Source organism: Pezoporus flaviventris, unplaced genomic scaffold, assembly GCF_033815535.1.
Source record: "Pezoporus flaviventris isolate CSIRO_AGI_PZ_B2104156 unplaced genomic scaffold, CSIRO_AGI_Pfla_v1 ptg000001l, whole genome shotgun sequence".
Classification (NCBI taxonomy): Eukaryota; Metazoa; Chordata; class Aves; order Psittaciformes; family Psittacidae; genus Pezoporus; species Pezoporus flaviventris.
Genome location: NW_026892549.1, coordinates 38,026,589 through 38,054,234, shown reverse-complemented (window position 1 = coordinate 38,054,234; position 27,646 = coordinate 38,026,589). Strand labels below are relative to the sequence as shown.

Here is a 27,646-nt window from a genome sequence, read left to right as displayed (position 1 = left end):
AATCAAAACCAAACACTGGAGGGTGATATACAAGTCTTTTAAATCTTAATGCAGAACCTTCCTTGGCAAAACAGCTTTGAATACAGTCAAGAATAAGATATTTACTTACCAGAATACCTTATGGAACAAACTAAGGAACTGGTTGATTTGTTTAAATATGTAAATGTTTGTTCAGGTAATGGAAGCTCACATTTCTTCCCTTTACCCTCTTTGCTGGGTATACACACGTGTATAGTTAGCATACAGGCTTCAAGAATAAAAAGGTCAGGTTTCTATCAGGGAACAACAGTAAAGGCAGGTGTGGATGACAAGGCCAATTGCCTAGGGGTGAAGCAGCAACATTTTCTGTAGCTGATGATGGTTTGGATAGGAAACACCCCCTGTCTGACCTTATCTGCTAACTGCAAGTCATTCCCACTGCAAACAAGGATTTGCCATGTCAGACTGTCAATATCATCTCTCATCATTATTACGAATTCCCATCTTTTTCACCTTTGGTGCTGGCTTTGGTTGTGACTCGCACCTCAGTACAAGAACGTAGCTGAATGCTGGGCTATACTGTTCCAAATCTAAACCTCAGCAGGCCTGGACTGCAGGCTGATGAGGAAGGTGACATAATACATGTTGACTGTCCCTGTTCCACCCACAAGTCATGTTAGGAAGGCTGTTGTGGTAATGTTTTCAGTCACACATGGTTTCAAGCTCAGTAAGCTGAACCTGCTGTCCACACTGGGTTTTAGGAAACATAAGCCTCATCACAGACTGACTTAGCTGTGTGAGAGGGGAAGGAAAAAAAGATCTTGTTAGAAGATGCTGTAGATTTTCTAATGGTAGAAGGGTCCTGATGTTTCTGTTTATCATTAGCACACAAGTAATTCAGTTTTCATGGGAATTACAATAGAATAAAGCAAATGTAATATCAGGGGAGAGCATGCGCAGCTTTCCTCATTTTCATGCATCATCATTTTTTAGAAAGATAAAGAACTAGGGAATCTGTCCTCTGAAGCTAGGTAGAATGAAAGCAAGCCTTAACTTGGCGTCCCGAGTTTACCCAAATGCACGACAGTGTAACATGGTATTGTTTCCAGAGGGGCTGAAACACTATTTGCTCTCAACAGTGAGTTCATCTGCCATGACAATTAGCTACCATCAATAAAAGTCAAAGACTCTTGGTTACAAAAACAGCTTTGAAATGAAAACAACTATTTACAGAAAAGGCACATTTTGAATACACACTGGTAATTTGCAGGCCTGTATGAGGACTTGCTTCTGCTGCTATGTAAGGAAGGGACAGACACTCAGCCAGAGACTGCAGGATGGCTTGCGACACACTAGCAGGTAACCAAGCCAAAACCAAGTAAGCTTCAGCTTCAGTTGGGAAAAAAAGAGGCCAGTGATGGACTCTCTCAGAGCACTGAAACTGGTTTTCTCAGTGGGACCATAAAAAATGCTGCACTTTATTCTCAGTGCCTGTAAGGCCTCACTCAGTAGAGAAAAACAAATCCTGCTAACTGACAAGCAAAAACTACTGGGAAAAAAGTTCTCATGACTTTCACATTCTTCCTTACATTACTGTATTTTCCATAGTGAAAACTGGTTTTCATCTACAAAGAGAGAGCTAACACAAAGCAAGCCCCCAGACAGCCTGTTCCACACACTGGGAATAATTTGTAGCAGTTATCTCCCTGTTAATGCTACTCAGAAGTATAAACTTCAATAAATTTCTAGTTATTGAGTAATGTGTTACCAAATACATCAGAATATAATGTCCTTCTTCATGTTCAGCTATAAGGTAAGGAAAGATAACTACCAGAAAAACCATGAATGTTATTCCAAATTTTTAACTTAGTGAAGGGGCTCAATTCTAACACATTGATCTGAGATTAATTTAGGGTCTTATGTGATGATGATTCCTTTGAATTTTATCTTCTTTTGGAGATATTTTTATAGCTCATTTTTGCTCAAGTACATTTACCCAAGTGTTTTATCTTCAAGATAGCGGGATGATAATTCTTTCCCATTGAAAATGTGTCCTATAACCCTTTAAAATATTAGGTGTACTATTATTATTCCCATCAAGAAACATATGAGCTCTCAAGCAGCCCAGTTTACAAAAAACAAAACAAAACACCCAAACAAAACCCAAAACAACATGTAGTATTTTTCCTAATACTTCAGTTAGAGCCAAGATTCTTCTTAAAAGTGTGGTGGTTTATCCCAGATGAGGGTTGAAGATGTAGCGTCTGAACAGATATTTCCTTAGAGAACTGAACAGGCTTCTCTGAAGAGGAGGATGGGATTAGAAAGTAATACAATTCACTCTGTACACAGAATACAGAGCAACCGGAGAATTAATCATATAGTGTCAATCAATGAAGGTCCCAGAATCTTTTTAAGGATGTTTAGCCAATAAAGTTATTAGACTCCACTGATTCCACGAAGGGCTGAATGCTTCAGTTTGCACCAAGAGCACGATGTAGGAACCCCTCTGAGATAGAAAGCTCTAGAGGCCACTGGAAAAGATCAGAAAGGCGAATGCATCAAATGATTAATATCCTAAAAGATAACAGAAAGCAGCCTGACTACTTCAGTAATTTTAAGACCAAAACTGCAACACTGGGGACTACAGATGTTGCTGGTCACAAATAAAGGGCGACATAAAGAATTCCAGGAGGTTTAATTTTTATATGTCCACAGCCCAGGAAAGTTTATATAACCTCTTAAAGCATTTTCAGCTTCGATACACTGATTCTTCTTAGATTTCTGAAAAGGAAAAAGCAAGTGCTTTTCATTAGAAGACTTAGCTAGAACGTAATCATTTAAATGAGAGCCCAAAGACATAAAAGTCTTTAGAAGTTCAGGTTGTTCAGAGACCAATTAATTTTTTTCTCTGCTGTAAGTTAGAAGAACTGGGTTTCAATTTGTTCCAGACAAGTATTTGGAAAACTAAACTTAGCCTATTAAGAGAATGTTTCAGAACAAGGTGCTGAAAGGAGGTGGAAAAGGCATTTGTGCTGTCTGGCAGCTTATGTGGACTTCAGATTCTCTGCACACAGACCACCTTGCTTCCATGACTGGACTGACTGTTCATACTCCTCACCAACTCCAGAACAGGACTGCGCCAAAATATGTAAAGGGAAAGATGTAAATACTAATAAAGATTAAATTGGATTTTATTAGTTCCTTATAGTTTGGTATTCCACCCTAAACCACAACACGGTAGTGACTGACAAAGAAAACATTATTACACGTATTATGATACACCTTAACACAGTAAAATCTTATACAACAGAGTAACTGGTTTGTGATGCTTTAACTTGGAAATTGCAGCTTCAGAAAGTGAGAATAAGGTTTTGTTATAACTATTCAAAACTCAAAAAAGGTTTTAGTTTTTAGCTTGTATAATAAATCTTTGCATCCTTACTAATTGTAGGTAAGTCTGTACACTAACCCTAATAAAAAACAATTTAATACCTATTTGTAGCTTCTAGTCCCATAGTTTCCATAGCTTTTCATTTTAATTTGGGTTTAGATTTATTTGTGTTTTTAAAAAAGGTGAGGAAAAATGTTGTATTTAAAAACTTAATGTTGATAATAAGTGCTTTAGTTAGAAGAGAAGCTTTCTTGATTTTTAGGGCTGGGCTTTGGGAATTGAATTTTTATGGAGCATAACATATTATTTACTGGAGGTTGAGTAACTGCAGTGTCACCTGCCAGCTGGGTTCTGTTAAAGAAAGCTGACTGATAGGTCAGGACACACATATGAAGAACAAAATAATAAAGATGGTAGCAACTCTTGTTTGTTTTTTTCCTAGAGAATTAGTCAGGCTAGGTATTCCTTTGGCCTGAACAGGATCATTATTGTTTGTTGCCTGCATTATTCTACCTTCTACAGGTACCAATCATCCTTACAGTTTTTGTCTACAAAGCTGTTAACATTCTGTATGAAGAAATGGTTTGGACATCCAATATACAGTCTCTAAATGCTTTTCATCATAAAGCATAATTCAGACATTTATCCATGTGTCAACTGCAATTTCATCTCCTGTGTATGTCGTGTATGTCTTTGCTAAAGAAAATACTCCAGTGTGAAGGAATAAATAAAAAGAATTACATTAAAATAATTCACATTTTAAATGCAGAGGTAGAAAGCAATAGGTTTTCCAAGGGGTGGGTTGTTTTAAAATTAAAAAAAAAAATAAAATAAAATATTTTTATTCCAAAATAATGTAATAACTAATTCCTTCAGCTTTCTATACAGGTACATTTACTAGTAAACAAATAGCAGCTGCATAACTGTTTCTTCATTTCCTCCTTTCTCTAGCTTACTGCTTGTCTGAATCTTACATTAACCTTTTTCTTGCTGGCTATGGTCTGCAGGCAACTGCTTTTCACACCTATTAACCTTGTTTCATAACTTGTGGTTTGAAATAGCTTGATCTGTCAAAGGGAGATGCCCTCCTCAAAGGGTCTGAAGCCCAGCTACCTCCCTGCCTGTTTTGCACTTCAGTTATAAATGACTGGGAGCAAGGCCAAGGAATCCTGTGCCATACCAGCATTTAATAAGCATCTTTTCTGTCATTAGATGTGTAAAAAAGACTGTGAATGATAGAACAGTAATCCTAATTTGAATTGGTATTAACAGTGATTTAGAACTTAAATTAGAACTAATTATCTGGGGGACCACTGACTTTGGTGCAAAACAATGTGAAATTAAACCACCATTATCATAGAGAAGTATCCTTATTAGATATATATATATATATATATATTTCATTCCGGGGGGCTCTGAATCCAAACAGATTCATGAGGATTACAGCATATACAGTTAGTACAGTTCTTCTGTTTTGAGGGTCTAGAACATATCAGTTTAGAGCACAGAAAATCCTTGTTTTGTTTGGGACAAGTCACCTTCTACGAAGGCTACTATCTGCCTGTCAGGTGTAGCCAAAAAAAATATACGGCATTAAACCAATGCATGTAGGTGGTCTGCAGGCTGCCCACCAACCAGACACATGGACACAAAGCAGATTGTAGGGACAAACATGTGACAAGTTTGTAGCTTTAGAGGCCTCTCTTCTGACTACAAGGTCTGACCATTTTAATCAACATGCTGTGCTGATCTTCTGTCCTAAAATGGAAAGCAGGAACTCTGTCATTTACCTTTCTGGTTCTCTAATACTTAGAAGGGACCCCCTATACAGACAGCCCTATTGAAAGATCTTTGTACTGCCTCACATTCTATTTACAAAACAGGTGAGCAAAAAACCCTTTCCTATTGTCAAGGTCTTGGAATGATTTATTTTGGCATTCCATCCTAGCCACATATCTTATGATACCAAAAACAACAGCAGCAAACCAGGAAAGTGCAAATGACTGCTGTTTTGTGGATGTTATCAATCTGACTGGTCCCTTACTTCAGAAGGGCAAAGAGCTCTTAGTTGTTTACCCGCTTCATTTATCATCAAGCAAACACTGATCACAAGTTTCCTTAAAATTAGTTGGCAGCTAAAAAACAACAACAAAACCAAGTCTGCACTAAACAAGCATAAACCCACATGGAGCATGTGATGCCTGTGCAGCATCTCCAGAATCTGCAAGAGTAACAAATGCTGTCCTTTTTGAATGGGACTTCTTACTCTCCTTTTAAAAGCAGCTGTCAAGAAGACAGCAATTGTTACTGACTTGGGTACCTTCACCAGTTAAACAAAAAAACAACAAAAAGAACACAAAACAGAGTTCTCAGCTTCATTCCCAGAGGAATGTAGAATATCTACCAAAGGGCACTATCATAACAAAACTGGCTTGCAGTGCAACTCCTGCAACTTTTAATAAAGAGTTGCATTAAGAGAACTGGGCAACATCACTTAACTCAAGCCTGACTGACTGTCCTTACAGTTGGTAACTGGAGTCAACCATGGTTCAAAACATGATGCCACAATGTAGCGCGCTGAAGGAAGCCGCTCATCAGTTGCTCCCTGCTCACTAAGGTATACCTGCTACTGAAAGATTTTCCCACTTAGATCTGTGGCTCCAGAAAGAGTAGCTAGTTTGTGGGTAGGAAGGAACAGGTGGTAACTCCCTGGGTAGATGGCTACTAAATCAGCTTTAACACAATTCAGCTTAAATACTTCTTGACAGTCTGGATTGCAGCTACCTGCTTTGGCTGAACCTCACCTTGATCCTCACACAGTTGCAGACAACCTGTAGCTCCTAGAGCCACATTCACCAGCTGAGTCTAGTCAGGACAGATTGATGACAAAGGCCTTTTGCCAGTCATGCAACAAAGTTACTGTGGTCTGTAACAAGCTCATAGGTGATTCCCTTAGAACCCTGCACGGAAAGCAATTTTCAGTGTACATCTCCAGCTCCACTATGTTAATCATTAAATTGCTAGTATTTAGAACTCAGAATGACAGCATTCTTTATGTTATTCAGCATTCTTTATGTTATGTTCAACTATACCACTAAATTAGTTCTAAGTACTATTCTGTTATATTGCTGATTTGGGCTAAGCTGATCCAGAAAAATATCTCCACTAATACAACACGAAACCATCCACAAGCATGACAAATATGTTTAGAGGCAATAGCACTTGTATCTAATTTAAACAAACTACATTGTAGAAGCACTCCTTTCCTCAGAAAACAGAGCTCTGAGAAGGACCAAAGAATTTTAATGAGTCAAAACCTAATGTGTGAAATTTAATATTTGCTTGCTGAGCAGTGACAGCAGAATCTTCACTAGAAGCAGGATTGTTTGACCTTGGCTGTAATTCACTATGGTTTTTGTTTTGTGTCACTCCTATAGATCCTTTTCTTTGTCTTAACAACTTGAATAACCAATTTTACAACCATCCCATGGGTGGGACGGTGGAAGCTGGGATAAGCTGGGTGGAAATGCTGAGATAAACACTGAAATGAAAATTAAGGGTGTAATGGCAAAATAAGATGATTCACTACTCTTCAGATTCTCTAGATCGCTTCTTCACATCAAGGCCAAACTGCTTAATGTACTTTTATAACATCTATACTACATAAACGGTAATGTAGAGGTACACTGCCTTAGGCTACAACCTCACGTAGCTATAGTGCTCTTTGCCTGAAACAGTTTCTAGTCCTAGCCCAATGAAGAACACCAGAGAAGCATCCTCGTTCTCCCAGCCCATGTCTCTGCTATAGTCCATTCAATCTTTGGCAAACATGCATGTGTTAACCTGTGTTTAGTGCAGCCCAAACTATTCCAAGCAAGGAAGAACAAATGCAGGACTGCAAAGGAGAAAGCTTGTTTGAAGACTAAACTCTAATTACAAAACAGTTCTTCCAATGAACATTGATTGTACCACTTTCACTAATTTGGGGTCTCTTTGCATAAATATAACTCAAATGGAAAAATGTATGTTTTGAAATTAGTCTTCCCTGTTACTAAATTGGTTTCTATATAGTATTTATCTTTCAAAAAGACTAAAGCTAGCTATCCACTAAGGGTACAAAAATCCCACTGAGGACTGATAATTAATTTCTTTTTATAGCTCTCTTTTGTCTTTAAATATTTAGGTGTTTAATACCTCAGGTTCCTTCCCTAGATACTGTAGGATTTGTACAGCTTTGTATGGCTAAAGACTTGAAATACACAAGCCAGTTATCTTGTAATATAACTGGAAGATAAAAATAGGCATTTTATGATCATATTTCAGGGAAAGGCCCTTCAACAGAGGTTGAGAGACTTGGCACAAAATTTTCATTCATGCTAATTGAGCCTTTATTTTTCTCTTTAGATCCAAGAAATCCCTTTCTTGTTCTTTTCTTTCCTTAGAAGTGACTCTAGAAAAAAAAAACAAAAACAAAAACCCAACCCACACAAACAAAAACAAAGACCAAACAAAGGACCAACCCAAACAAACTAACAAAAATACAAACAAACAAAAAAACCCAAACAACCAATCCCAAACTATTTTATTCTGAAAACCTTTTCCTTAGTAACTGGCATTATAGGAATTCTTCTGTTCCAGTACTTAAGTTTTGACACTTCACATACTTGAATCATACAGAAATTATGAGGACTTTATCACTAATCACAGAATCATGTAATAGTTAGGGTTGGAAAGGACCTTAAGATCATCTAGTTCCAACCTCCCTGCCATGCGCAGGGACACCTCACACTAAACCATGCCACCCAAGGCTCTCTCCAACCTGGCCTTGAACACTGTCAGGGATGGAGCATTCACAACTACCTTGGGCAACCCATTCCAGTGCCTCACCACCCTCACAGTAAAAAACTTCCTCCTTATATCCAATCTAAGTTCCATGTCCTTTTTATGTTGAGGACACCAGAACTGCACACAATACTCCCGGTGAGGTCTCACGAGAGCAGAGTAGAGGGCCAGGATCACCCCCTTCGACCTGCTTGGTCACACTCCTTTGGATGCAGCCAGGATATGGTTGGCTTTCTGGGCTGCAAGTGCACACTGAAGCTGGCTCATGTTCATTTTCTCATTGACCAACACCCCCAAGTCCTTCTCTGCAGGGAGAGAATATAAATGTTTTAAATATACTTGGGTAAGAAACATGCCTTTAGTAAAATACTGACAAAGGAAGTACCCTTGAGTGTATGGTTAGCCCATAACAGAAGAGATTACATCCTGATTACAGCATATTACAAAGATAAAACGAACACTTGAAAACCTGTTTTGTTTTCATCAACTTGATGCCCATGATAAATGATGAAACATCCTGTCAGCTTAAACGCCAGTGTGCTTCTACAAAGTTACATAATCTTATCCCACCAGCACACTCAGACAAAACCAAACTTTTGCAATTTTTTTATATATATATATATATATATATATATTTAGATTTTGAATACTGTCTCCCAGTACTTGTACAAACTCATGTGATTTTGTTTGCAGTTTGGTTGCTGTCTGTGCCCAGAACATATTTTGATTTCAAACTTCACAGGTTCATCAGGAAGAGTGTAGCACTAATAATATAGAATATATGGATATGACATTAAACCCAAGGTGTCAGAATTTCACCGTGCAGTTACAGCTGTGAACTACTCTACTAGTCACAAAATTGCTCTCTTTGTACATTTAAGAACTGCATGTATGTGGTGTAAACTAACCAAACAGAATGCCAACCCTTGCTCTGACAAAGAAGTTATAAGTACATTATGGCAACACTTGGAAGCTATTTCTTACAGGACTACTGCTGTCAAACCAAGTTTTACCAGCCTAACATTGTTCAGTTAACCCTTGCAGCCAAACAAGCTATATATTGTAGATATTTTTATGGATTATGGGAGAAGAAACAGTATTCAAGTATTTTCCCTATGCCACACCTCAAATTCCTGAACATTTCCCTGAGAGGGCTCAGGATTTATATATGAATGCCTACACATTGGGGAACTGCTGCTCTTGAAATAGAGATTTCACAAATGTTCATTTTGTCTCCTGTAAATCTCTGTGTTTTAGAAGCCCAGTGTCAAAGCCTACTTGATTTTGTTTCCAACAAATTTAACAAGCACAGCGAATGGTAAAATTAGAATGCACTACTATTACTATATGATTTTCCTCCGTAGGGCCTGAAAATCCCCATCTTGTGCAAAGTGCAATTTTAAACACCCCCCCCCCAAAAAAAAAGAAAAAAAAAAACAACAGATAAACCACACCAAAACCCACGCCAAAACCCAAACACATACAACAAAAAACACCTTCCCTCCACCTCCCCAGGCTCACATAAACAAGCTTGATAAACAGCTGAGGCTTTTCACTCTCCACAAAATACAGATACAGTTCACTAGCACTTGCAAATATCAACTTAATAGGTAGCTACTGTATAAAACAGGTTATTGCTAATGTGCTTACTTGTTACATCCTTTTCCCACTAGTAATGTTCTAGAATATTTCTTCTCCATTAACTTGAAGTGGTATTGAAAAATGAAAAACACTGGAAGCGCAAAGATAATTTGCCTGCAAGACATAACTAATCATGTTGACTTTATAAATTTTGTACCTGTGCTGAAACCCTGAATTCTCATTTGATCTAAGAGATCTTCCAAGGTAGAGAGAAATCAGTGGATTGTCAAAAAGGCCATTATACATCAAGCTAAGCTCTGTAAAAATAGCACTTACTAGAAGATATTTCCTTTCCTTTAAACATGCTTCTTCTTGACAGCAAGAGTGACAAATTCAGAGATACCTATAATTCATAAATCTAATGTGGACTCAATCATTAACAGCAAATTTCAAGTGCTGCTGTCCTGCTTTACATTTACACTGCCTCGTGCAAAGGCATCTAAGTTAGATGTGTGTGAGGAAAAATACTATAATAGTAACAACGCAATATACAATGCTACTACATACAATAATACAAATAAAGATAGAGTGGCTCTAAAATGAAATGTGCTTCCTGAAAGATGTTCCATTTTGCAATATTAACTGGCTATCTCAGAAATTAAACTATGTTGCTGTAACGGACTTCTGTGAATATAACCACCAGGAATTGACTGCAGTCTGCTATAAATGCCCTTCATGAAGAGATATTTACCTAAAAATCACATCTTCCTTCACAGACATAAAGAAAAAATAGTACTTCATTATAAAGACTGAGCATGATCTCTGGGAACATCAGACAACTCACCTGGCATATTGAGATTGAAAGGGTTTGTTTTAAACAAGACATTAACAAAATTTTGTCTAGTTTCACAAAAAGATGCAAAGAAATTAGAGCTGGACTTCAGCAAAAAAAGACAGATTTTGGTTTATACAGCTAAAAGATCCAAGTGGGATGGGTTTGCCCATTCTAAATAACAGAGGAAATAAGATTTGAAAAATGCCAAACTACAAAGTCAACTACAAGTAATGTTTTCCTTACTGCTCCAGCAGCTCTAACGCTTCAGAAAGAATGCGTAATAAGAAACTTGTAGTCCTCGCTACCTTTTATACAGACTTCTCAAGGAATTTAAGAAACAGCTTATATGAGTATTAGGATTGTTACTGGTAATAAAACAACAATCTTCTTGTAAGTACCAACCATTCCAACTGAAAGAAAGTATCTTAAGAAGATTTGCAACAGCAGAGATTTTAAAAAAAACAAAGATTTTCACTGTACCAAGGAAAGCAAATGTATTTGACCATGCTTTGGGGTTTCCCATTGTCCTGGGTTCAGCAGTAGCAGTCATGTTTCTCCTTCGTGGTAGCTGGTGCAGTGCTGTGTTTTGACTTCCAGCCTGGGAACAGTGCTGGTGATACCGATGTTTTCGGTTGTTGCTAAGTGATGTTTACCCTGACTAAGGACTTTGTGAGGCTCATGCTCTGCCAGGGAGGAGGGGAACCCGTGAGAAAGCAGATGGGACGCCTGACCCAGGCTAGCCAAAGAGGTATTCCATACCACAGCACGTCATGCCCGGGGTGGGGGGTAACTGGGAGTTACCCGGAAGGACACGGGCTTCTGGGTCGGACTCGTTTCTTGGCCGGTGGTATTGTATTCTCTTCCTTGTTATTTTCTCTTATCATTGTTGTCGTTGGTGGTAGCGGTGGTGATTTGTGTTGTACATTGGTTGCTGGACTGTTCTTGTCTCAACCTGTAGGAGTTGCACTCTTTTGATCCTCCTCCCCGTTCCTCCGGGAGTGGGGAAGGGGAGAGCCGGGGGGGGAGGCGGGAGCCCTCAATTGCTCTCAGCCCGGCACCACTCACTGGGAGTGAGTGAACAAACTGTCTGGCTAGGGTTTAAACCATGACACCCATGCCCACTGTTCAGGTCTGAACAGTTAATTTGACTAGGAATTAAGGAGGAATAGAAATAATGTACTTCATATTTTAAGAGACAAACCCAAAAAATAAAAGTTTTTAGATGTTAGGCTGTTTCTTTATAAAATATTCTTCTTCCTATTAATACCAAAGATAATATTATGCTATTTCAGAAGTAAGGTAGAATGAAATTGGGATAGTAGAAAACTATATACAACATCAAGTATAATGTCTGGGTCTTTTTGAGTGATTAGTTTTACACACTTCATTCATAAAAGCAAACCAAAACAGCTAAATGAAAAACACATTAATTAACAACAATTAAAACTTATGAAACTATAAGCCACATAGAAATCAATTACAGAAAAACATAAAAAGTTACAGAAGAATGTTTCTGCACTTCATTTAATAAGGAGCATTTCTGAAATTAACTTTTTCACAGTACAATGTGCATGGAACAAATCTATTCAAAAGAAGGAATCACACGAAGTCTTAACAGTGAACAGAGCCTTTGCAATCAATTTGAGATGTTGCTTCAGTACCAAAGATCTCTTCGGGGAAAAAATGTTGGTCCTTTATGAAAAACTTAAGAGAAGTTAAACTGTGGGAAGGAGGCTAAAAGGAAGAGTCAATGCCTAAAAGCTGAGTAGAGAAGAAAGAAAAAAACCAATAAACCCTCTATCATTTAGAAAAGGTTGGAAAGTCAGTAACCTGCAAAAGCAGATTATGAAGGCTTTCTGTGGAAAAATCCTTGGCTAGTGTACATAGTCATAACTTCAGTAACTTCAGCTGCGTTTTGATGGTATGTATTAGTCAAGAATCTGCTTTAAAAGTTTTGTGAAGGCCAAGTCCAATGAGTTTCCAAGTGCTGTTAGAAATAACCTCATGTTTTCAGACAGCTTACAGTAAGATTGCTTATTAAAAGCATCCTTCGAGGTGAGGTGGCCGAGCCTAGAAAGATAAAATTGGTCGAGAGCTATAAACATATGCCACACAACAGTTCAAGAGATTGCAAAACCTTTTGTGGAAGCCCAATTAATGCCTTAACTGAATTCTAGCATGGCCTAAAAATGCTAAGAAACACCTTTCGTTTTCATTTGAACATCACAGTGCTTGCCGGGTTCTTTAATCATCTAATTAACGAGAGTTCCTAACATTTCTGATTTTCTAATTCACTTTGAACAAATGAAGTAATTGCTGAGGAAAACACACTAGATCTCTGCATACAGTTTGCGGGAAAAAACTGCACCAGTGCTCAAAGGAATGAAGCAATTAACTTAAGCTTCAAGACAGTATCAGGGTATTGATTCAATACAAAAAACTATATTTGTGAAATTTTCAATATGATATTAAAATTGAAACCAATACTTGGATAATTTTTGGATATCCTTAATGCTTCAAAAGTAAGAAATTAGTGTCATGGTTGTGTAATTTACATATTACATTTACAGGTTTAATAATACCAAAATGTAAAGGCTGTGTTTTCAACAGAAATAACTCTAACCTGACAGATTCTGGGAGAAAACTATGAAGTTCTATAACCAAGTAATTAAAAAGGTTTCTATTAAATATGTTGACATTTCATAGATAAGCAGCTGTTTTTCCAAATGCAATGGCAACCTCGATTTGGAGCAGGGTCAGTCAGATCCCTCTGTAAGTCCTGCATCCTAATTTTGTTAAACAACATACTACTGGCAAAACAGACTCCTGGTCAGTGAACTTGTCTTAAAAAGAATTCACAACCTGGGATTCTCACACCCTTGTTTATTCCCTATCTGTTGAACTGAGACACAATACCGGTTTTCCTTCTCATATGGTCTGCTCTTCCATCTCACCAATGTATTAATTTTCTGCTTACCTAATCATAGCCCAACTTATGAATCATGAAGGAATGATATGCTCTTGACAGCCTACTGACACGTGTACTATATCTTGTATACCACAGTGGCTCTGTCACCTAACATTACTAACAGCATCCATCTCACCTTATTTTATACAATGAGATGTGCTCTGTAAATGTAATATTCAGCTCTCACCACTTTGAAATAAATTATCAGCATGGTGCATTTCACATGACTCCCATTGTATCCCACAGATATAATACAACCTGCTCCCTAGCAACTGCAGCAAAAATATACCCCTTTAGGTATTTTTCCCAGCTAAAGAAACCAACCTGCTATTTTATGAACTTCATATATAAAACAATGCTGGCTACTGTCAGTTCAAATTATTCTGACTAATGGTCCTTAAGATGCATTTTTAGCCCTTTGCCTAGTTTGGGTTCTGATACTGAAGTTTCTCTCTTGCAAACCTCCCACCTCAATAATTTTAGCACCAAGGAAAATAAAATGTTTTTCAAAAATGAGAAGTATCTTCCCAATAAAAACTAACCATTTATACAAGAATTATAATCATGTCGTGAGCTAGAAATCCATTTTACATGGGAAATGAAACTCCCAGCATGCTGGCAAGAGTGGAGACACTCAATTTATTTTGTGGAACAACAGAAAGCATCTTTTGGTTGGGCTTTATTTACATATTGAATGGGATATTTTTAAAGGACTGTAAGATTTTAAGTAGACTTCCTATGTTACCCCAAGTCTATTTAAATGAACTTCTTAGTAAATATCTGGGGAGAGCCAGAAATGACTGTTCCTTGTTTAAAAACACTAGACTCATGCTTACATCACACCTAGAGAATAGAAGATGTGTCTGTTGTGAGATTCTTATTCATTTAACACACCATATTTTTAAAAAGAACTAAATAACAACAGCTAATTAATACTTCACACATGAACAGAACCTTCCATTAAACAGTATCAAAAGGTACAAATTTCTCTCCTCTGTCAGGGGAAAGAGTGTGACAGCAGACAGTAACTCTCCATATAAATAAATTCAAACCTTCAACTCTGCTGTTATCCAGGCTGGTTAGATTAGCACATTCAAGCAATGGCTGGTTTGATACTGTTGTTGTACTGCATTGTAGGGCTCTCTTGGTGAACCAAAACCATTACCAAAATAAAATATGAGGGAATTGCTGAACAGGGGAAGACTGAAGCAGACAATGAATCTTTGATACCTTATGGTACCAGTTTGCTTGAATCTGGACCATTAATTCGGTTTCACCACATAAAATGTTAATCTTACTTTAGGCATATTTATACAATGGGTCTAGCTCTATGGTTCTTTAGAGTAGGTTCCATATCTTTCTTAGACTGTTGCACTTAACATAGTGATAGTCAACACAGACAAGAATAGCCAACCAACAGTGCTGATCTGACATTACGCAAAGCATATTTCCTAGCAATCCAATCACAGAATGGATTGGAAGGGACCTTAAAGATCACCTAGTTCCAAGGCCCCTGCCACAGGCAGGGACACCTTCCACTAGACCAGGTTGCTCAAAGGCCCATCCAACCTGGATTTGAACACTGCCAGGGATGGGACAGCCACAAGTTCTCTGAGCAACTTGTGCCACTGTCTCATCACCCTCACAGTAAAGAATTTCATCCTTAAATCTAACCTAAATCTACCCTCTATTTAAAGCCATCCCCTTTGTCCTATTCCCTCCTCCATGACCTTGTAAAAAGTCCATCTCCAGCTTTCTTGCTGGCCCCCTTTAGGTACTAGAAGGCTACTACCAGGTCTCCCTGGAACATCCCTCAGTATCTCAAAACCCAAGGACCTGTGGTGATGAGACAGGCTCTCTGCAACAGTTTTGAAAAGTCACCTTTTCTCTGGCCTTTCAGCATGGCTAAATGGTGAAGCTGTTAAGAGTTCTCTTACTGATAGCTCGCCAGTGATAACTACACCACTATGCTTTAGCATCTGCAATTATTAGCTTTTGGCACCTGTCTTGAGTCATGCCTAAAGTTTAGTCAACAGTCTAATAATAATATCTTTGTATACATATATGTAAAATACACAAAAAAAATACACTGTAGTTTGAGACAACCTCATGAGCGTCAAAAGAAAGTTCTATTGAGGCCTAACAGAATTACACTGAGTTCATGCTGCAGTGGTACATACAGAATCTATTAAATTATAGATGGTCAAGGACCAACTTCTACAGACCCACATGACATTTGTATATAACTGCACTTGTTTCCAACTCTTAAATAAAAGATGTCTGTTGAATGAAAGAAAGAAATCCCTGGCTAAAAGATAGTATATACATGTAAAGTGCTGCATACTATCAACTGCCAAGAAGTGGTGAGGGTTTTTTTAAACCCAGTACAGGTTTCTTTTGAGAAAAGCAAGTGAATATGCTACTGATTTTTTGTGCATCTAAAACGGCATTAGTGAACATCAGAACAAATAATTTAATCTAGAAAGTAAAACAAACAGGCAAATGAACCCTACCAAATCACAACATCCTCTTTTAATGATGCATAAGGTAAATTTCTGACTTTTCCAAAATGACAGAGAACATCCCAAAACTAACTTCTTTATTAGATTACAGCTCCATTATCTCTAATTCTTTTTTCTGAAAAGCAAATATTTTAAGGTAAATTAGAAACATTTTTATTCTAAATAACATTTGTTTATGCATTTTCTCTTTCTGTCTTTATATAATACTGGTATACAAGAAAGCACTGGACACAGAAGAAATCTTACGAGATTTGCAGGCAATCCTGCTACCAGAACTGTTGTTTTCTACTTAAACATAAAAATGACAAGATTCTTAGAAGTCACATGGTTGACTCTGGGTTCAGTGAAGAGACAGACAGCTCAATTTAGGTGTTATACCATTCTTGTTTTCTCAGCTGAGTCAATTAACATATAAAGGAGCTTCATGCTACTGTGATTATATTGCTTCTAGTACAGGAGTCATTTGGGTATCTTTGTTCTGCACACAGAGGGAATACAGTTTCAGTGTAGTTTTGCTTATTTAGAGTAATTTACTGAATATTTTGTCCACATCAGAAATAAAGCACTGCTAATGTCAGACTTGTTGGCAATTTAACATCAACCCTGAAAAATCTTTAACTGAAGGCAGTAACTAAGCAAAAATTAAAGCTGTGTATAAATTTGCTCACTGGGCATTGATACTAAATTATAAAAGACAAAAAACATTGGCACAGAGGAGATTAATTAAAGTTGCTACTGCTTGTGCTGTGTTTGTTTTTGTGGATAAAGAGATGAGCTCTAGTTCTATAGATGTCAACACTTGTCACCTCTACCAAATTCAACTGAAAAAACCTACTGCTGCACGTTTGCAAAAAAAAACACCTCTTCTGCAACATTATTTTCTAAAAGGCACATAACCCTCATGCTTCCAAAATTGTCCACAATGCCTAACCAGTTCTCCTGTACCATTTTCTATCATGCTGGGAAACATATGTGCAGATGGTCTAAAAATAAGTGTGTGCACATAATTTTATCAATTCAAAGGAGAAACGCTATAAAGGCTGAAGAATTTAGGATCTACATCAGCTTCCACGGGCATGTAGCCTTGTGGATGGTCAAAAAGACAGCAATTCCAGGACAGACAACAGCACCTGTTAGCTAGCTACAGACAACAGCAATTTAAACAGCAAAGAGTAAAAGCAAAGCAGACCTACATTTTCAATTTTGGAAATTCTATCTATCTCTCAACTGTTACAAAGCTTTAGAGGGAATGAAATCTCTCCTTTCAGGAGGACAGGAAAAGACAATAAACAACACCTCTTTTAACCAATACCTCTGTGACAAAAAGTACAGCATGTCTAGCAAGCAGCTACACATTAAGAATCTTCCTCAATGATTTCCTTCTAGTGAAACTGACCCTGAAAAAAATTGCAAATGAAATTCACATACAAGTTTATGCCAAGTTTTGACATGGCCCTAGAGTAGGGTCCTGGAGACCATCTGACTTCATCAAGTAGACATGCATTTTGTAAGAAGTCATATGTCTCTGCCACCAGAAGTTGCACATTATACAGAAACTAGCTGATTGAATAAAATGCCATTGAAATGAATCCTACTCAGAACACTGCTCAATGACATGCCCAATTCCTCAACCAAAGAAATCATCTTCAGTGTCACTGGGTAACTAACTACCTGGCACCAAAAAATGGCATTTCCATTAGAGCTACGTATTCATCACTTCTGCACTGTGTAAACACTGGAGTTCAAAATGCATTCCCGTAAGAGAGTTCAATATGGTGTAGTTGGTATGATATTGATGCATAATACCAACTTGACTGATGCAAAGTTTTATTAGCAGTACAGTCTTAAGTTCAGCAAGATTCTCATTTCACAAACAAACATCCTATTGACTTTTCTGTGAGCTTTATGTGCTTTAGGTCTGCAAGGTCAGGTCATCTGTAAATATATTAATGACATAATCAAAAGAACAATTTCCATACCAGTACACAAGGCATAATATACCAAGAAGAGAGGGGAAGGTGAATAGTCTTTTAAGTGAGTAACAGGCTGAAAAAAATTCTACATAAGGCCTTTTAGTACAGTTCTGTACTTCCTCATAACAAAAAATAACTGGGTTATACTAACTCCCTAAATGATGAAAAAGGTGTATATTTGAAAGGAACAAAGCCCTCTATGTGTATGGCATGTCTTCCTATGTATGAAAAAAAGTTGGATCAGAAAGGAAAAACTGAAAAATAGTTTTTCATAGTTTACACTCAGAGAAAAAAAATAACATATAAGGAATTCTCAAACCATCCTTGTAAAACAGAGCATACCATTTTTTAATTGAACTTGCTGGTCCATTTTTAAAAATGCAATTTTTTAAACTTATGTTAAGTAAAAGATAGTAAAATAAATAAATTAAATATTAAGTAAATAAAAAGTGAAATAAATAAAACTTTTTTCTGCAAAAGAAAATCTTAATATAAGTTAGAAAAATATTATTCATCTGATCTTTCCCATCATCTCTCACTTTATTGAATATCAAATTGTTCTGTCTCTTGGATATACATTCAAAACTCCCCTTAATATCAATGAAAGCTATGTATCTCAAACATTAAATGGAGAAGAGACTACTGTCAAAAATCCTGACTGAATGAACAACACAAAGTTCCCTTTCCTCTGAGAATTCAAAACTCCTTTAAAACCTTAAAATGCATGTCAACTTTAATAATAACTATGCTCCCAACATAAATTTCTAGCTCAAACTCACATAGTTTTCACTGGTTTATCTCTCTCATTATTTCCAGACCAAATACAGTGCAAGAATTGAGCAAGGTATTACTGACAGTAAACAAATACCACAAAAGCTAAGTCCTCCTAAGCCCTGATAAAACAAACATTATGAAACAGAACAGATACTATCCTGATGAACCTGCAGGTTGCAGTTTTTATGGAAAAGGAAACTACAAAGTCCCACAACACTACGTTCAGGAAGAGGCTGCTACAACGCACTGAAGGTGTATTAGCTACCTAAATCCTGAAAACTGAATTCACTGGAATTCAGGGCAGTCCTGACTTTTTCCTCTCATGGAAGAGTGTAAAAGGCTCAAGGTTGACTGAAATTAATTGAGGTCTTAGAGATCACTTTTAGTTAGTCCAGTGGGATTTGGATAAGAACTTCAATGCAAAACTCACCTGGCAATCAATTATTTTTACTTATTATTTTATTTCTATCTACATATTTACATATTAGCCTGCCTTCTATGCATTTGTTAACATTGAACATAGCCATTTCATTCTTGTGTTTGTTTATTGTAGCTGTTCTTTGGATAAATATTATTTAGGCAGAATAATAATACTGTTTGAAGAATAACTCCAGAGAGCTACAGCTGAAGTTCTTCTCTAGAGGTGCACAAGGTTATAATAATATTTCATTGCCACAAAACAATACATCTTCAGATAGAGGCAGTGTTAGCCTGTAGTACTCCTTGCTACCATGGTACCAACTTTTCCTTGTAAAGCAATTTAGAATCATAGAATAGTTACGGTTGGAAAGGACCTTAAGATCATCTAGTTCCAACCCCCTGCCATGTGCAGGGACACCTCACACTAAACCATGTCACCCAAGGCTCTCTCCAACCTGGCCTTGAACGCCGCCAGGGATGGAGCATTCACTACTTCCCTGGGCAACCCATTCCAGTGCCTCACCACCCTAACAGGAAAGAATTTCTTCCTTATACCCAATCTAAACTTCCCCTGTTTAAGTTAGAACCCGTTACCCCTTGTCCTATCACTACAGTCCCTAATGAAGAGTCCCTCCCCAGCATCCCTATAGGCCCCCTTCAGATACTGGAAGGCTGCTATAAGGTCTCCATGCAGCCTTCTCTTCTCCAGGCTGAACAGCCCCAACTTCCTCAGCCTTTCTTCATACGGGAGGTGCTCCAGTCCCCTGATCATCCTCGTGGCCCTCCTCTGGACTTGTCCAACAGTTCCATGTCCTTTTGATGTTGAGGACACCAGAACTGCACACAATACTCCAGGTGAGGTCTCACGAGAGCAGAGTAGAGGGGCAGGATCACCTCCTTTGACCTGCTGGTCACGCTCCTTTTGATGCAGCCCAGGATACGGTTGGCTTTCTGGGCTGCAAGTGCACACTGAAGCCGGCTCATGTTCAGTTTCTCATCAACCAACACCCCCAGGTCCTTCTCCGCAGGGCTGCTCTGAATCTCTTCTCTGCCCAACCTGTAGCTGTGCCTGGGATTGCTCCTACCCAGGTGTAGGACCTTGCACTTGGCATGGTTAAACTTCATGAGGTTGGCATCAGCCCACCTCACAAGCGTGTCAAGGTCCCTCTGGATGGCATTCCTTCCCTCCAGCGTATCAACTGAACCACACAGCTTGGTGTCATCGGCAAACTTGCCGAGGGCGCACTCAATCCCACTGTCCATGTCAGCAACAAAGATGTTGAACAAGACCAGTCCCAACATCCCAACACCATTTAATCAGTTCCGTATTGGTTATACCTGAAATATTAGTGCTATGCTCCACAGGAAACACCTCCTGAATTTTCATTACAATATATAGCTCTATTACTCATACATCTAGAAAAATCTATTTGTCTTTAAGCATGTCACTGTATCTCACTGAAGAATGTTTAGCATAAGTTTTACTAGTAAAAAGAAAGTGGTTTTCCACTTTCAAGTCCTCAATTGAACCAGTCTGGGTTTCACTACAGATTTTCTAAACCCCACATCATCTCCATGGTTCTTTCAGTACTGTTCAAAACCTGTAAATCTTTGTCTTTTGAGACAGAGAAGAATGATCACATAAATTTTAATATTCCATGAAAGAACCTAGTCTCTAACTTGGGCATTCTTATCCATCTACTATTAACTATATTCTTATCAAGTCACTACATAGCAAAAGAAACAGAGTACAACTATTTGTATTTTTTTACATATGAAAGACATGGTCATCACCTTCAAAAGTTTTACATGATTTTATTTTTCAACAAGGAAAATATACAAAAGTAAAAAAAAAAAATATATATTTTATTGTTTCTCTGTGGAAACAATCCATCAGATAACAAAGCAGAGCTACCTGGTTTTAAACTATACCCTTCTTGGCAAATCAGGCAAAAATGTAATCCAGTGGGTTATGCAATCCTGGCACATAAGGATAACATGTACAAAACTAAACTAAAGAGGTTGCAGAATTTACAGGACAACATAATGAATTAACAATTTAGGCATGCATAAATAAATATGTACGTATTGCATATATAGAAGGATTTTTGAACTGAGAAAAGTTAAAGTTCTGATCAGCATTTTTACTACCACTGTGGAAATGTTAGGCCAGGCCCTACATGAAGTTCCCACTTTGCAAGGGAAACAAGCTGTCAGGAAGCCAGTTAACCGCTACTTGATTCCGTAGCATCCTCAGCACCAACACAGATTTGGCTTATGCCACTTGGCTCCTAGAAGACCAAACTGTAGTACCCTTGAGCTTCACCCATCCAATAAACACAAGTGCCACCACATACACATGTATGGCCTTGTCTCAGAGCTCCTTCAGACCCAGCAGATCTCATCTGGCTCTCCCAACTGCTCTCCAGTGGTTGGGATCAATTGGTTTGAGCATGCAGTGGTCAGCATGCAACTTGGAAAGTGGTCCGCCACTTACAGCCAGGACTCCTGCTCTTGATCATCTCTAGCCTAAGTAAATCTGCTCTGGTGCTCAGTGCAACAGGAAGTCTGGGAGCCAAAACTGACAGCATGTTTCTGCTACACAGCATAGAATCTTCTGGTTCTACAGATAACTCAGTCTCAAAGACTCAAAGACAAAAGTACTACTAAAAGCATTTGTAATGTAATACTAAAACTAACAGTATTAATTACTATTCTTTCTATTCAGTTAATGTTTAAAGTCAACACTTCTTTCTGTTTGTGCACACATCCTGTATCTTAAAGAGAATTACAAAACACCTTTTAAAACATATAAGCATGTAACAGCTGCTTGAAGCCATGTTGTTGAAACTGTGATTAAAAATTACTTTCAAACAACCTCACGTTGTGTAAACGGAACCTTGCTTATAGGTCATATTGGCCCAACAACGTAAAAACTGGTAGAGTTTGAAAGACAGGCAAAATAGATTTTAAGAAAGTTTGGGTAGATCTATGAAAATTGGAAAACCATACGGAACCCTTGCTGATGTCTTGCTAGAAAGAACTGCATTGATAATAATTACAGATAATGCAGACCCCAAGTTCAAAAATATCACATAACATGCAAAGTCAAAACCACCTGAGCGCAAAAAGTCTTACACAAAAATTACAACAGGTCCAAGATTTCATTTCACTGACAACTGTACAAAGTACAACTGTACAAAGTGCATAGGACTTGCTCAAACATAATTCACCTGTTTGCTCACATCAAAAGTCTCACTACAGGGCAGTCACCTCAAACAAGTATCTCACAGTGAAATGAAAGCTTGCAGTAATTTGGATGAGTGACCACATAGAAAACAGGGACATACTTTATAAAGACAAGTTCCATTAGCACTTACATGTTGCTTACTTTTACTGGGTTATAAAGAAATTTTCCTTTCTCAGAGTTTTCAAACTATGAAGGAGGTGATTTCCAGGTGACCTCAGCTGCGACAACACATTAACTACACATGGCTTCCCCAGATTTTGTGGTTAATATAATAATATAGAAAGTTATAAAAAAAAAAATGGGTATGGGCTGGCCCAGGCTCCAACTCCTATGCCTTGGTGCCTGCCTCTAAGGAAGCTTGTGGTCTCATGACACCTACCCATAATAATCTACAATAACCCAGCCATCAACAGTCAGAAACCTCAGTCAAAAAACAGCGATGAAATGCAGCAACAGCAGAGGCTCATGGAAGTTTTCTACCTCCAGGTGCAGTGGCTTTGTTCTAAGAAGTCTTTACAGGGTAAACAAAACCCAGCCAAAACCTACTGCAATGGTCTCCCTGTGACACAATGCACTACTTCTGCTGCACCATCCAATACATCCTCACACTTTCCTATGGCTTGATACCTAAGTACAAGCATTAACACCTCCTGAGGAAAACCAGTTACTTATGCCTTAGTTATTTTCTGTGCCATTTTTATTGAGTATGTCATTTTATTTTTCACTTTCTAAAAAGAATTAATGAATTTTGTTTCAGAAAACTGAAATGACAATGTCTGGAAATGGACAACCGATGCTATGGCATGACTTCCCTCTTCAAAAACCTGCAGCCAAGGTTTTGGCTTTTTTTTTTTTAAGCAAATTCTCTTGCCACCTACTTTTGTCATGACCATTCATAAGATTACAACACGGTCAAATTGTGTTAGACGACAAAGAGCAGCTTTACAATGTGAGATGCAATACCAAATTCACTCTGCAGAAGCCTTCAGGTGATACCAATGCCAAATTTTACAGAGGAAGAATTACTGTTTCTTCTGTACAAACGAAAAACAATTCACAGCAAACATCATAGCTTGAAACTTTTCAGAGCTGCCTATGTTTAGAATTTATGCCAGTAAAACAACAGAAATTCATTTCCCTCTTAAGTGAGGGCATTGCTGAATAACCAGAACTCCTAGAAGCTAGTTCTTAGTTTAAGTATTTTTTGTGTGTGTTTGATGCCTCTATGCAAACTTTTTTTGCCCATACTCACACCTATCAAGGTTTTTCAGATATTACAGAATATTCCAAACATAGAATATTCCAGAGAGATATTCTGAGTAAGATACTACCCATAATATGGTATTTCGGTATCTCCTCCTCACTTGTAACTAGGCCATAATGTGTTGAATTCTACTCCCATTGAGTTCTAATTTCATAAACTAGATAGAATATATGAATAAAACAATTTTATCTCAGCAGCAGTATTTTTTCCATGTGAAATGTTTAATATGATCTAATTTGCAACATCAGTAGCAGATTGGATACTCAAATTCTATTTCAGACCTTTATTTCTACCCCTGATTTATCAATGGGAATGTCTGACTTTAAACAGTAATCTGAAATCCCCACTTGAAAATTTCTAGCAAGTAGAGAAGTCTCTTCAGTTTGCAAAATATTTTTTCACCTGAGCTACAACATAGCAAAATATTTGTGCAGTAGGTATTACAGAGCAGAAGTCATGAAGTGCTCTTTAACAAACTGATAGGACAGAGGTGAATACCGAGCAAATACATGTAGACTTGAAACATCAGACTCACCCCGACCTAGCTGACACTATCTTGGTGAGGAACTTTCCTCTGAAGCTTAATTCATGTAATGAAAACCTGTAATGATCAGCTATGCTAATGCATTTGAACCTTTCAGCCAACTTTTAGAAGTGCTATGTTACTTTCTAGCTTATTTTAAGCAAATGCAGTCGTGAACTACATATAGCAGAATTTGGTTTATGATTACATTTGAAATAAGACACCTTTTCTGAGGCCTTTTAGCAAACACCCTAGCTTACTTGAAAGCTTGGCAAAAAGAAAAACTAGTGGGTTTTCCACAGAGTCTAAAAGTTAAGAAAAATGTTTTCTTTTTCTACACAGAAAAGTCTTGAAAATTCTGAAACCTTGAAATAAACCTTTGTAAAAATAAATTTTTACAGTGCAATGCCATAAACATACTAATGCCACACTTAGTAGCTGCCTGACAAACTGAATGATTTCTTGAAATTTGAAGTGTCATCTTAGAAAAGGTACATAGAAGAAATTCACTGGTTTAGACTATTCTGTGGATGCCCACAGCTGTATGGCTTCCTTTACATGTACCATCCTGACTACATGAAAATATTTTTTCTAGGGAAGTACACCGGAAAAATTTGGCTGATGATTCTGAATTACCTTATAAAAATGTTAGATGAATGACTGCATACATCTTAAAACAAGAAGATACTGTCACGATGACACAACGGAAGACAAGTTCCACTTTTTATGATGATAGTCTGTTTAAGGCAGATAAGCAGTGCAAGTGGCACTGCTCCATCAGTATGCTGCTAAATTAACACAGATTCATCAATTACCATTACCACGGCCTAGAAATAATGACGAGAAAAAAAAATGGGTAGACTACACACTAACAGCGTTTATGTTCATCCATGACATCCTTGCAGGCTACCACGAACTCACTATTCCACATAAAACTAATCTTGAGTTGCATCGGCCAACAGAAAGCCAACCATGGCTTTGCAGCTACTGTACATAAAACACGTTTGTCACGAACTAGCACCAGGCAAGTTTCAAGCACACCATGCAAAGGGAATACACTAAAACCTTTCCCTGTGGCAAACAACTGCCTTGTCTTTGGTTACTGCAAATTCTGGTAAACAGCACCCATTAAATACATCAGGAAGCTGACTTTAAACCACCCATTACTAAATACACATAGTTGAAATATTATATTTGTTACACACTGGAATACATGCTACCTTGAGAAGGCTGTTTTGGTGGATCGTGTTACTGCAAAACAAACTGAACAGAAGCATCCTATTGCTGCAAATAACTACAGTCGGTATTTACAAGCAGATGACCTCATCAGTAGACAGTAGATCAGCTGGGGCCTTCCTTCAGAGGATGTAAATATAATTCTTTAAGCTAAATATTTAAATTAACAAAGCAATAGGTTGACTTCTAAAACAGGCATGTACTTTTGCTAAGTACTTTAGCAACAATAAATTAAGAAAAAGAACAGCACTTCAGGCTGGGGGCTGACAAGCACATAAGGCAATCTAACTGCTGGCTTTCAACCATCTTGCTTTTTTCTTGCATTTACCTTCATAGTTTTACACCCTCCCTTGTATCTTTCTTCACATGGTCCTCTGTGAAGCAGATTCAAGATGGCAGAAAGTGTTTCGGTCGGTTGGTTATTTTTTTAAACCAGTGGCCAGTGGGGAGGAATTGTCTTTTGCCAGATTAATGTGCAAAGAAGTGGTTCTGCAAAGGGTTAAGAAGGACAGAGTCACTGTGACTAGGAGAAAGGAAGACAGGACCATCACAGACACACTGCTGAAGTCACAAAGTATCACCAAGTAATTATGCAGCACACTAATAATACATTTCTAATGTTCTTTTAAATCTTACTCTCAGTGCTGTTTGCAATGCAGCAGCTCTTCTAAGTGACATGCTCTGAATATCAAATTACTAGCGTGGTTTTGAACAAGGAACATGAAGAAATCCGTTCTATATGGTGGGCTTCCAGCCTAACCTCTAATTTGGCTGATGATTCTGAGAGGGAGGAGGGGAAAAGCTTTGCTTATTATTTTCACGTTACTACAGAATGTAGTTCACAAATGGAAGGTGATTAATTAGATGATATTCCAGTTAAGACTGTTATGTAGTGAATCTGTAGAGAGACTAGGAAAGCATTAAAGTTATTTGAGTACACATCACTTTGCACTCGGTATTTTTAAAAGCTTCTTTAGTTTTAATTAAGCATAATTTTAACAGCAATCAATGTGGATCAAATACCATATGCCACCATTCTTATTTCCCATTTGCTGCAGTTGGATTATGTGCTATGAATGGTACCTGTCAGAGTTTTCTTTCTTTTTTTTATCTGGTCTGGGTTTCTGGACACACCCTTAACCTGGCATTCTTCTGAGCTCCTATGTACTGAGGTCCAAAGAAAAAAAAACAAACAAACAACAAACCACCAAACAAGAATAAACACCAAAAGGAAACAGCAAAAAGCAAAACCTATGTTATGTACTAGCCATTTTTAACATTATGAACACCTTGGCTGATCTGCCACCAAGCTTTTATCCCTCTCAGATGCACACATGAAAAAAATGATAAGGAATGATCCTTTTAGCAAAATTAGGACAAAGACATTAGGTTGACTTCAAGCACAGCACTAATGCCATGTTGACAGCAAAGAATGCCAGAAACACCTCGCAAAACTCAAAATGGACAAAAAGATGTCAAATTAACTTCAATGCAGATATATGTCAGCTAATATATCTACTGAAAAATACTCTAAAACAAGTACACACCATCCTGACAAATGACTCAGAGAAGAGATTTAGGAGTCATTATAGACAGACCCCTGGAATAAACAGTTTTATCTTCAACAGCAATCAAAAACACCCAGCAAAATATTGGGCATCATGAGGAAAGGCACCAAGAACAAAACAGAGCACATTTATACAATTGTGGTCTGAAGTTCTGGTCTCTGCATCTCAATAACAGATTCTAGTCAGAGAAGGGCAAACAAATCATCAGGAGGATGGAGTGCCTGCCTCAGAAAAAAGAGACTAAGGAGGCTCTTCAGTTGGAGAGAAGGCTGAAGCAAGATATGATCAATCAAATCATGAAGGTGGTAAATAAACTAATGTAGAACTTTTGCTTGCTTTGCCCTCCAGTAATAGATCTGAGGGGTATTTGACAAAGCTAGTAAGGCATTAGTTTATAAAAGATTAAAGTGCTTCTTTACAAAGCTAGTAGTAAGCTTCTGGAACTTACCACCACAGGAGGTTGTGAAGGCAATGAGCATCAGCAAGTTTGAAAAAGGCAAGTTCTTGGTTGGCAGTT

The 27,646-nt window shown here is 37.8% G+C and overlaps 1 protein-coding gene across 13 annotated transcripts in view; it reads right to left on the bottom strand.

The window, feature by feature from the left end:
- The window catches only part of B3GALT1 (beta-1,3-galactosyltransferase 1), a 209,745-nt gene that overhangs the window by 177,028 nt on the left and 5,071 nt on the right, over positions 1–27,646 (bottom strand). The window contains exon 2 of one of the 13 annotated variants that reach the window (XR_009743245.1): positions 1,676–2,513. The exons of the other annotated variants lie outside the window; for them this stretch is intronic. The gene's annotated coding sequence lies outside the window, so the exon portion shown is untranslated. Of the gene's footprint in view, positions 1–1,675; positions 2,514–27,646 lie in introns of those variants that run through there. 13 annotated transcript variants of the gene reach the window in all.